Genomic DNA, 9324 nt, shown 5'->3' with positions numbered 1-9324 from the left:
GTCCCTGATTCTAAACTGCTTGCTCTTCCTTTACTTCTCAATGAGGAAGAAATAAAATGTTTAAAAATGTCCTCAATTATTTAAAAGTTCCATTATTTGGCATCCATTCAACTGAGGTTTTGCTATAATAGGGAATGATAATTAGATTAAGAGATTTTTTTTTCTATACTTAGTTGATGTGAATTCAGCAAATACAGTTTACAACCCAAGAGAAAACAGGGCTGTGTTATTTTGACTACCTGAATCAGCCTTAATGTCTTTTTACTCGCATGAAGATTTGGCCAAAATCACTTCCCTATTTCACTGTCAAATGTGGGAGGGAGGACGGGGAACAATTTTTGTGACGTTCTATGTGTACAACTATTAACAGAAGTCTCTGATGGAGTAGATTAAAAAATACAAAAATATATTACTATGGTCAAAATACTAAAGTATTTGATTTTGTGGGTAGAAGAACTTAGCACTGAATAAATTCGAGTTCCTGTTAGCATTTATTATAGCAAGTGAAGATAACGTCTTAGTTTTAAGCATATAGAGAGTCTGTCAAAAGAGGAATTTAGGGAAGTAGTGGTTAAATGCCCAAATTCTGGAATCACAGTGCCTAGACAGGAAGCCCCTAACTCACAATTTGCATGTGTTGGGCAAATTGCTCTTTCTCCCTAATGCCTTACATTTATTATCCACAAAAGAGGATAATAATGGCATCTGCCTTACAAAATAACCACAAGGATTTGGTTACAGAACACAGGAAGAAAATGCTTAGCACAAAATTTACAATAAATGTTATTATTGGTAGCCAATAACTTAGAATATATCTAACATTTTGCTTTCTAAATAATGGTTTTCAACCTCATGAGCACATCACAATCATCTGAGATTTTTTTTTAACTCTAATACCTGGCCCTATCCCTAGAGATTTTGATTAAGTTGGCTTTGGGTGTGGCCCAGACATCTGTGACTTCTAAAAATCCCCCAGGTAATTCCAAAATGCAGTCAAAGTTGAAAAGATTTGATCCAAATAACCCACACAGATGTGTAACATCAGACAGCTCTGTCAGTATCTAACCTAGTCTCAGAGTAACTTTCTCTAAACTGTCTCTGCATAACTGGTCCACCAAGATGCTCCCTAAAATAAAATACAATAAAAAGTAACATAGAGGAGCTTCAAGATGGTGGAGGAGTAAGAAGTGCAGATCACCTTCCTCCCCAGAAATACATCTACATGTGGAACAACTCCTACAGAACACGCACTGAATGCTGGCAGAAGAAATCAGACCTCCCAAAAGATGCCCTCAGGCAACCTACACGCAGAGGCAGGGCCAAATCCAAAGATGAACCCCGGGAACTCGGCAAACAAAGAAGAGAAAGGGAAATTTCTCCCAGCAGCCAGGAGCAGGGGATTAAATCTCCACAGTCAAATTGATGTACCCTGTACCTGTGGAACACCTGAATAGATAACGAATGATCCCAAAATTGAGGTGGTGGACTTTCTGTGATTTTGTCTGTATAGCTTTGCTTTTACCATTTGTCTTAGGGTTCTGTCAGTTTCTTTTATTAATATAGTTTTTGGCACTTGTTATCATTGATGGATTTGTTTTTTGGTTTGGTTGCTCTCTTCTTTCTTTCTTCTTCTTTTTTTTATTACTTTTCAAAAAAATTCTTTAACAATTATTTTTAATTTTAATAACTTTTCAATTAAATTAAATTTAATTTTATCTTCCTCTTTCTTTCTTTTTTTTCTCCCTTTTATTCTGAGCCGTGTGGATGACAGGCTCTTGGTGCTCCAGCCACACATCAGGGCTCTGCTTCTGAGGTGGGAGAGCCAAGTTCAGGATTGGTCCACAAGACACCTCCCAGCTCCATGTAACATCAAACGGTGAAAATCTCGCAGAGATCTCCATCTCAATGCCAAGACACAGCTCCACTCAATGACCAGCAAGCTACAGTGCTGGACACTCTATGCCAAACAACTAGCAAGACAGAAACACAACCCCACCCATTAGCAGAAAGGCTGCCTAAAATCATAATAAGGCCACCGACATCTGAAAAAACACCACCAGACATGGATCTAGTGATCAGAAAGACAAGATCCAGCCTCATCCACCAGAAAACAGGCACTAGTCCCCTCCACCAGGAAGCCTACACAACCCACTGAACAAACCTTAGCCAATGGGGACAGACACCAAAAACAACAGGAACTACGAACCTGCAGCCTGCGAAAAGGAGACCCCAAACATAGTAAGTTAAGCAAAATAAGAAGACTGAGAAACACACAGCATATGAAGGAGCAAGGTAAAAATGCACCAGACCTAACAAATGAAGAGGAAACAGGCAGTCTACCTGAAAAAGAATTCAGAATAATGATAGTAAAGATAATGGAAAATCTTGGAAATAGAATGGAGAAAATAAAAGAAATGTTTAATAAGGACATAGAAGAACTAAAGAACAAACAAACAATGATGAACAACACAATAAATGAAATTTAAAATTCTTTAGAAGGGATCAATAGCAGAATAACTGAGGTAGAAGAACAGATAAGTGACCTGGAAGATAAAATAGTGGAAATAACTACTGCAGAGCAGAATAAAGAAAAGAGAATGAAAAGAATTGAGGACAGTCTCAGAGACCTCTGGGACAACAGTAAATGCCCCAACATTCAAATTATAGGGGTTCCAGAAGAAGAAGAGAAAAAGAAAGGGACTGAGAAAATATTTGAGACATTATAGTTGAAAACTTCCCTAATATGGGAAAGGAAATAGTTAATCAAGTCAAGGAAGCACAGAGAGTCCCATACAGGATAAATCCAAGGAGAAACACACCAAGACAAAAATTATTCAAACGATCAAAAATTAAATACAAAGAAAAATATTAAAAGCAGCAAGGGGAAAACAACAAATAACATACAAGGGAATCCCCATAAGGTTAACAGCTGATGTTTCAGCAGAAACTCTGCAAGCCAGAAGGGAGTGGCAAGACATATTTAAAGTGATGAAGGGGAAAAATCTACAACCAAGATTAGTCTACCAGGCAAGGATTTCATTCAGATTTGACGGAGAAATTAAAAGCTTTACAGACAAGCAAAAGCTAAGAGAATTCAGCACCACCAAATCAGCTTTACAGCAAATGCTAAAGGAAATTCTCTAAGCAGGAACACAAGAGAAGGAAAAGACCTACAATAACAAACCCAAAACAATTAAGAAAATGGGAATAGGAACATACATATCGATAATTACCTTAAATGTAAATGGATTAAAGCTCCAAACAAAAGACATAGACTGGCTGAATGGATACAAAAACAAGACCCATATATATGCTGTCTACAAGAGACCCACTTCAGATCTAGGGACACATACAGACAGAAAGTGAGGGGATGGAAAAACATATTCCATGCAAATGGAAATCAAAAGAAAGATGGAATAGAAATTCTCATATCGGACAAAATAGACTTTAAAACAAAGACTACTAGAAGAGACAAAGAAGGACCCTACATAATGATCAAGTGATCAATCCAAGAAGAAGATATAACAATTGTAAATATTTATGCACCAAACGTAGGAGCACCTCAATACATAAGGCAAATACTAACAGCCATAAAAGGGGAAACTGACAGTAACAAAATTATACTAGGGGAGTTCAACACCTCAATTTCACCAATGGACAGATCACACAAAAATAAATAAATAAGGAAACACAAGCTTTAAATGATCCATTAAACAAGATGGACTTAATTGATATTTATAGGACATTCCATCCAAAAAAAACAGAATACAATTTCTTCTCAACTGCTCATGGAACATTCTCCAGGTTAGATCATATCTTGGGTCACAAATCAAGCCTTGGTAAATTTAAGAAAATTGAAATCGTATCAACTATCTTTTCAGATCACAATGCTATGAGACTAGATATCAATTACAGAAAAATCCATAAAAAATACAAACACATGGAGGCTAATCAATACATTATGTAATAACCAAGATATCACTGAAGAAATCAAGGAGGAAATCAAAAAATACCTAGAAACAAATGACAATGAAAACACTATGACCCAGAACCTATGGGATTCAGCAAAAGCAGTTCTAAGAGGGAAGTTTATAGCAATACAATCCTACCTCAAGAAACAAGAAGCATCTCAAATAAGCAACCTAACCTTACCCCTAAAGCAATTAGAGAAAGAAGAACAAAAAAATCCAAAGTTAGCAGAAGGAAAGAAACCATAAAGATCAGATCAGAAATAAATGAAAAAGAAATGAAGGAAACGATAGCAAAGATCAATAAAACTAAAAGCTGGTTCTTTGAGAAGGTAAACAAAACTGATAAACCTTTAGCCAGACTCATCAAGAATAAAAGGGAGAAAACTCAAAACAATAGAATTAGAAATGAAAAAGCAGAAGTAACAACTGACACTGCAGAAATACAAAAGATCAGGAGAAATTACTACAAGCAACTATATGCCAATAAAATGGACAACTTGGAAGAAATGGACAAACCTTAGAAATGCACAACCTTCCAAGACTGAACCAGGAAGAAATAGAAAATATGAACTGGCCAATCATAAGCACTGAAATTGAAACTGTGATTAAAAATCTTCCAACAAACAAAAGCCCAGGACAAGATGAGTTAACACCTATCCTTCTCAGACTCTTCCAAAATATAGCAGAGGGAGGAACACTCCCAAACTCATTCTATGAGGCCACCATCACCCTGATACCAAACCAGACAAACATGTCACAAAGAAAGAATACTACAGGCCAATGTCACTGACGAACATACATGCAAAAATCCTCAACAAAATACTAGAAAACAGAATCCAACAGCACATTAAAAGGATCATACACCATGATCAAGTGGGGTTGATCCCAGGAATGCAAGGATTCTTCAATATACTCAAATCAATCAATGTGATACACCATATTAACAAATTGAAGGAGAAAAACGATATGATCATCTCAATAGATGCACAGAAATCTTTCGACAAAATTCAACACCCATTTATCATAAAAACCCTCCAGAAAGTAGCCATAGAGGGAACTTACCTCAACATAATAAAGGCCATATATGACAAACCCACAGCCAACATCATCGTCAATGGTGAAAAACTGAAACCATTTCCTTTAAGATCAGAAACAAGACAAGATTGCCCACTCTCCCCACTATTATTCAACATAGTTTTGGAAGTTTTAGCCACAGCTATCAGAGAAGAAAAAGAAATAAAAGGAATCCAAATCGGAAAAGAAGAAGTAAAGCTGTCACTCTTTGCAGATGACATGATACTATACACAGAGAATCCTAAAGATGCTACCAGTAAACTACTAGAGCTAGTCAATGAATTTGGCAAAGTAGCAGGATACAAAATTAACGCACAGAAATCTCTTGCATTCCTATACACTAATCATGAAATATCTTAAAATGAAATTAAGAAAACACTCTCATTTACCATTGCAACAAAAAGAATAAAATATCTAGAAATAAACCTACCTAAGGAGACAAAAGACCTGCATGCAAAAATTTAAAAGACACTGTTGAAAGAAATTATAGATGATACAAATAGATGAAGAGATATACCTTGTTCTTGGATCGGAAGAATCAACATTGTGAAAATGACTATACTATCCAAAGCAATCTACAGATTGAATGCAATCCCTATCAAACTACCACTGGCATTTTTCACAAACTAGAGCAAAAAAATTCACAATTTGTATGGAAACAGAAATGATCCTAAATAGCCAAAGCAATCTTGAGAAAGAAAAATGGAGCTGGAGGAATCAGGCTTCCGGATTTCAGACTATACTACAAAGCTACAGTAATCAAGACAGTATGGTACTGGCACAAAAACAGAAATATCGATCAATGGAATAGGATAGAAAGCCCAGAGATAAACACATGCATATATAGTCACCTTATCTTTGATAAAGGAGGCAAGAATATACAGTGGAGAAAAGACAGTCTCTTCAATAAGTTGTGCTGGAAAAACTGGACAGCTACATGTAATAAAATGAAATTAGAATACTCTCTAACACTATACACAAAAATAGACTCAAAATGGATTAAAGACCTAAATATAAGGTCAGACACTATCAAACTTTTATAGGAAAACATAGGCAGAACACTCTATGAAATACATCACAGCAAGATCCTTTTTGACCCACCTCCTAGAGAAATGGAAATAAAAACAAAAATAAACAAATGGGACCTAATGAAACTTAAAAGCTTTTGCACAGCAAAGGAAAACATAAAGAAGACAAAAAGACAACCCTCAGAACGGAAGAAAATATTTTCAAACGAAGCAACTGACAAAGGATTAATCTCCAAAATTTACAAGCAGCTCACACAGGTCAATATCAAAAAAACAAACAACCCAAGCCAAAAATGGGCAGAAGGCCTAAACAGACATTTCTCCAAAGAAGATATACACATTGTCAACAAACACATGAAAGAATGCTCAACATCACTAATCATTAGAGAAATGCAAATCACAACTACAATGAGATATCATCAAACACCAGTCAGAATGGCCATGTCAAAAAATCTACAGACAATAAATGCTGGAGGGTGTGGAGAAAAGGGAACCCTCCTGCAGTGTTGGTGGGAATGTAAATTGATACAGCCACTATGGAGAACAGTATGGAAGTTCCTTAAAAAACTAAAAATAGAAGTACTATACGACCCAGTAATCCCACTAATGGGCATATACCCTGAGAAAACCATAATGCAAAAAGAGTCATGTACCACCACATTCATTGCAGCTCTATTTACAATAGCCAGGACATGGAAGCAACCGAAGTGTCCATCAACAGATGAATGGATAAAGAAGATGTGGCACATATATACAGTGGAATATTACTCTGCCATAAAAAGAAACGAAATTGAGTTATTTGTAGTGAGGTGGATGGACCTTGAGTCTGTCATACAGAGTGAAGTAAGTCAGAAAGAGAAAAACAAATACCGGATGCTAACACATATATATGGAATCTAAAAAAAAAAAAAAGGAAAAAATGGTCATGAAGAACCTAGGGGCAAGACAGGAATAAAGTCGGAGACCTACTAGCGAATGGACTTGAGGATACGGGGAGGGGGAAGGTAAGCTGGGACAAAGTGAGAGAGTGGCATGGATATATATACACTACCAAATGTAAAATAGATAGCTAGTGGGAAGCAGCCGCATAGCACAGGGAGATCAGCTCCGTGTTTTGTGACCACCTAGAGGGGTGGGATAGGGAGGGTGGGAGCAAGGGAGATGCAAGAGGGAAGAGATATGGGGATATATGTATATGTATAACTGATTCACTTTGTTATAAAGCAGAAACTAACACACCATTGTAAAGCAATTATACTCCAATAAAGATGTTAAAAGAAAAAAGTAACTTAAAAGGGATGGATAGAGGTCTTCCCTGGTGGCGCAGTGGTTGAGAGTTCACCTGCCGATGCAGGGGACACGGGTTCGTGCCCTGGTCCGGGAGGATCCCACATGCCGTGGAGCGGCTGGGCCCGTGAGTCATGGCCGCTGAGCCTGCATATCCGGAGCCTGTGCTCTGCAACGGGAGAGGCCACAACAGTGAGAGGCCCACGTACCGCAAAAAAAAAAAAAAAAAAAAAAAATACTAGATTCATCTGCTCTGACAATATTCCCTGCTAGTTTAGTCAATTAAAGATTTAGCTTAACTTCTAAAACTAAAACATACTGCACCTTTCTTTGTGAAAGAAGTACTAGCCATTTTATTCAAGAGTACTAATGTCCAATTATAGATAATTTTATTACAAAATTGCCATGATTCAGCAACAAGACCAACGAGTCAAGACTATCGTTAAGTCCTGCAACAGAAGTGTGAATTTAAAAATGTAACTGAGAACCACTAAGTCAATGAGTAATGACCATATCATATACTTTGCTCAGTTGTTTTAAAAATCATTCAGCTGTACTTGTGAGTGACAGAGGTCTATTATTCATGATGCCACTGGCATGACATCAGACCCAATAGACATACATAATAACTTTGATTGAACGCATAATTATTTAATTATTATAAAGTTATTAAATACATAATACTTTTACTGTGTCCATGTGCAGAAAAGAGTTACCATGGCAGGCTGACACTGCTCTCCTTAGAAAGGATTGCTTACAAGGCTGGCCCTTAGCTGGCATCAGAACCTGGATTTGGGGAGTGTTCCTGCCATTCCCTAATTGATGAGAGCCGCTCACTGCACCTATAAACTGTCTGGGTAAACCATGTGGTTTGTGTTCAACACCTGCTTTCCTTCTGGGAGTCTGGAATTTTGGTACATGCTATGCAGAGGCTGCCACATGACCAACTCCCAGTTAAAAGTCTGAGGACTGAGTCTCTAATGAGATCCCCCGGAGACAACATTTCACACGTTGTCACAATTCAACCATGGTGGAATTAAGCTCACGCTGAGTGACTCTACCAGGAGAGAACTCTAGGAAGCTTGTACCTGGCTTCCTCTGGACTTTGTCCCATGTGCCTTTTCCCTTTGCTGGTTTTGCTCTAATAAATCTTAGCATCAGTATGACTACATACTTAGTATTATGAGTCTTTGTAGGAAATCACCAAACCCAGGGGTGGTCTTGGGGACCCTGACACAGTCCAGTGTAGGTCCAAAGAAGAGGACCTGTGCCTTAAATCTCTTTATATTTCTTAGAATATATAATGTACTCTTATACATAACAGATAATCATATTTTGTGCTTTTATATATTATCCTCCTAATATACCCAAACCAGTCTAAAGATGTGTTGAATCTCTACTTCAGTGTGACTTAACATTGGTGAGCCAGTTAAATGTCAAAAATATATGTGATAATACACGTACAATTCAAACAACAAATGAAAAATTTTTGGCAGGTTCAAGTAACAGAGTTGGATAGAAGATTGATTACTTTGACCATTTACAGTCTGCAACCCTCCAATTTGTTTTAATGATGTCTTGCTAGTTCTTTGCCTGCAAATATCCTAAAGAATATCCTAAGCATTCTTAATTTGAATTTCTTTTTTTGTTAATTCACCCATCTTTGTAATGTGTGACTAATAAAGAGGGCAGGCATTTTATCAAGCTTCTGTGTTATTTAACGACAGTTCTGTGATGTGTCAAATAAACAATCCATGCTTCCTTACACTTTATACAATTCCTTTAGAACCAATCTTACCTATTGGCCAATAGATCAAAAAGACTGCCACAGAAAACACTGATACAAAAGAAACATTGAAATATGATCAAAGAAGGCCCAAGGGATAAAAGGAGTCAGTGAGTTGGCGAATATATCCAGGTTAAAGAAAGTTCCAGGCCACCCCTGATGTCAAAGTACTTTTCTA

Source organism: Hyperoodon ampullatus (genome assembly GCF_949752795.1).
Source record: "Hyperoodon ampullatus genome assembly, chromosome: 9".
Classification (NCBI taxonomy): Eukaryota; Metazoa; Chordata; class Mammalia; order Artiodactyla; family Ziphiidae; genus Hyperoodon; species Hyperoodon ampullatus.
The sequence above is the reverse complement of the archived record's forward strand: the minus strand, read 5'-3'. Positions refer to the sequence as shown.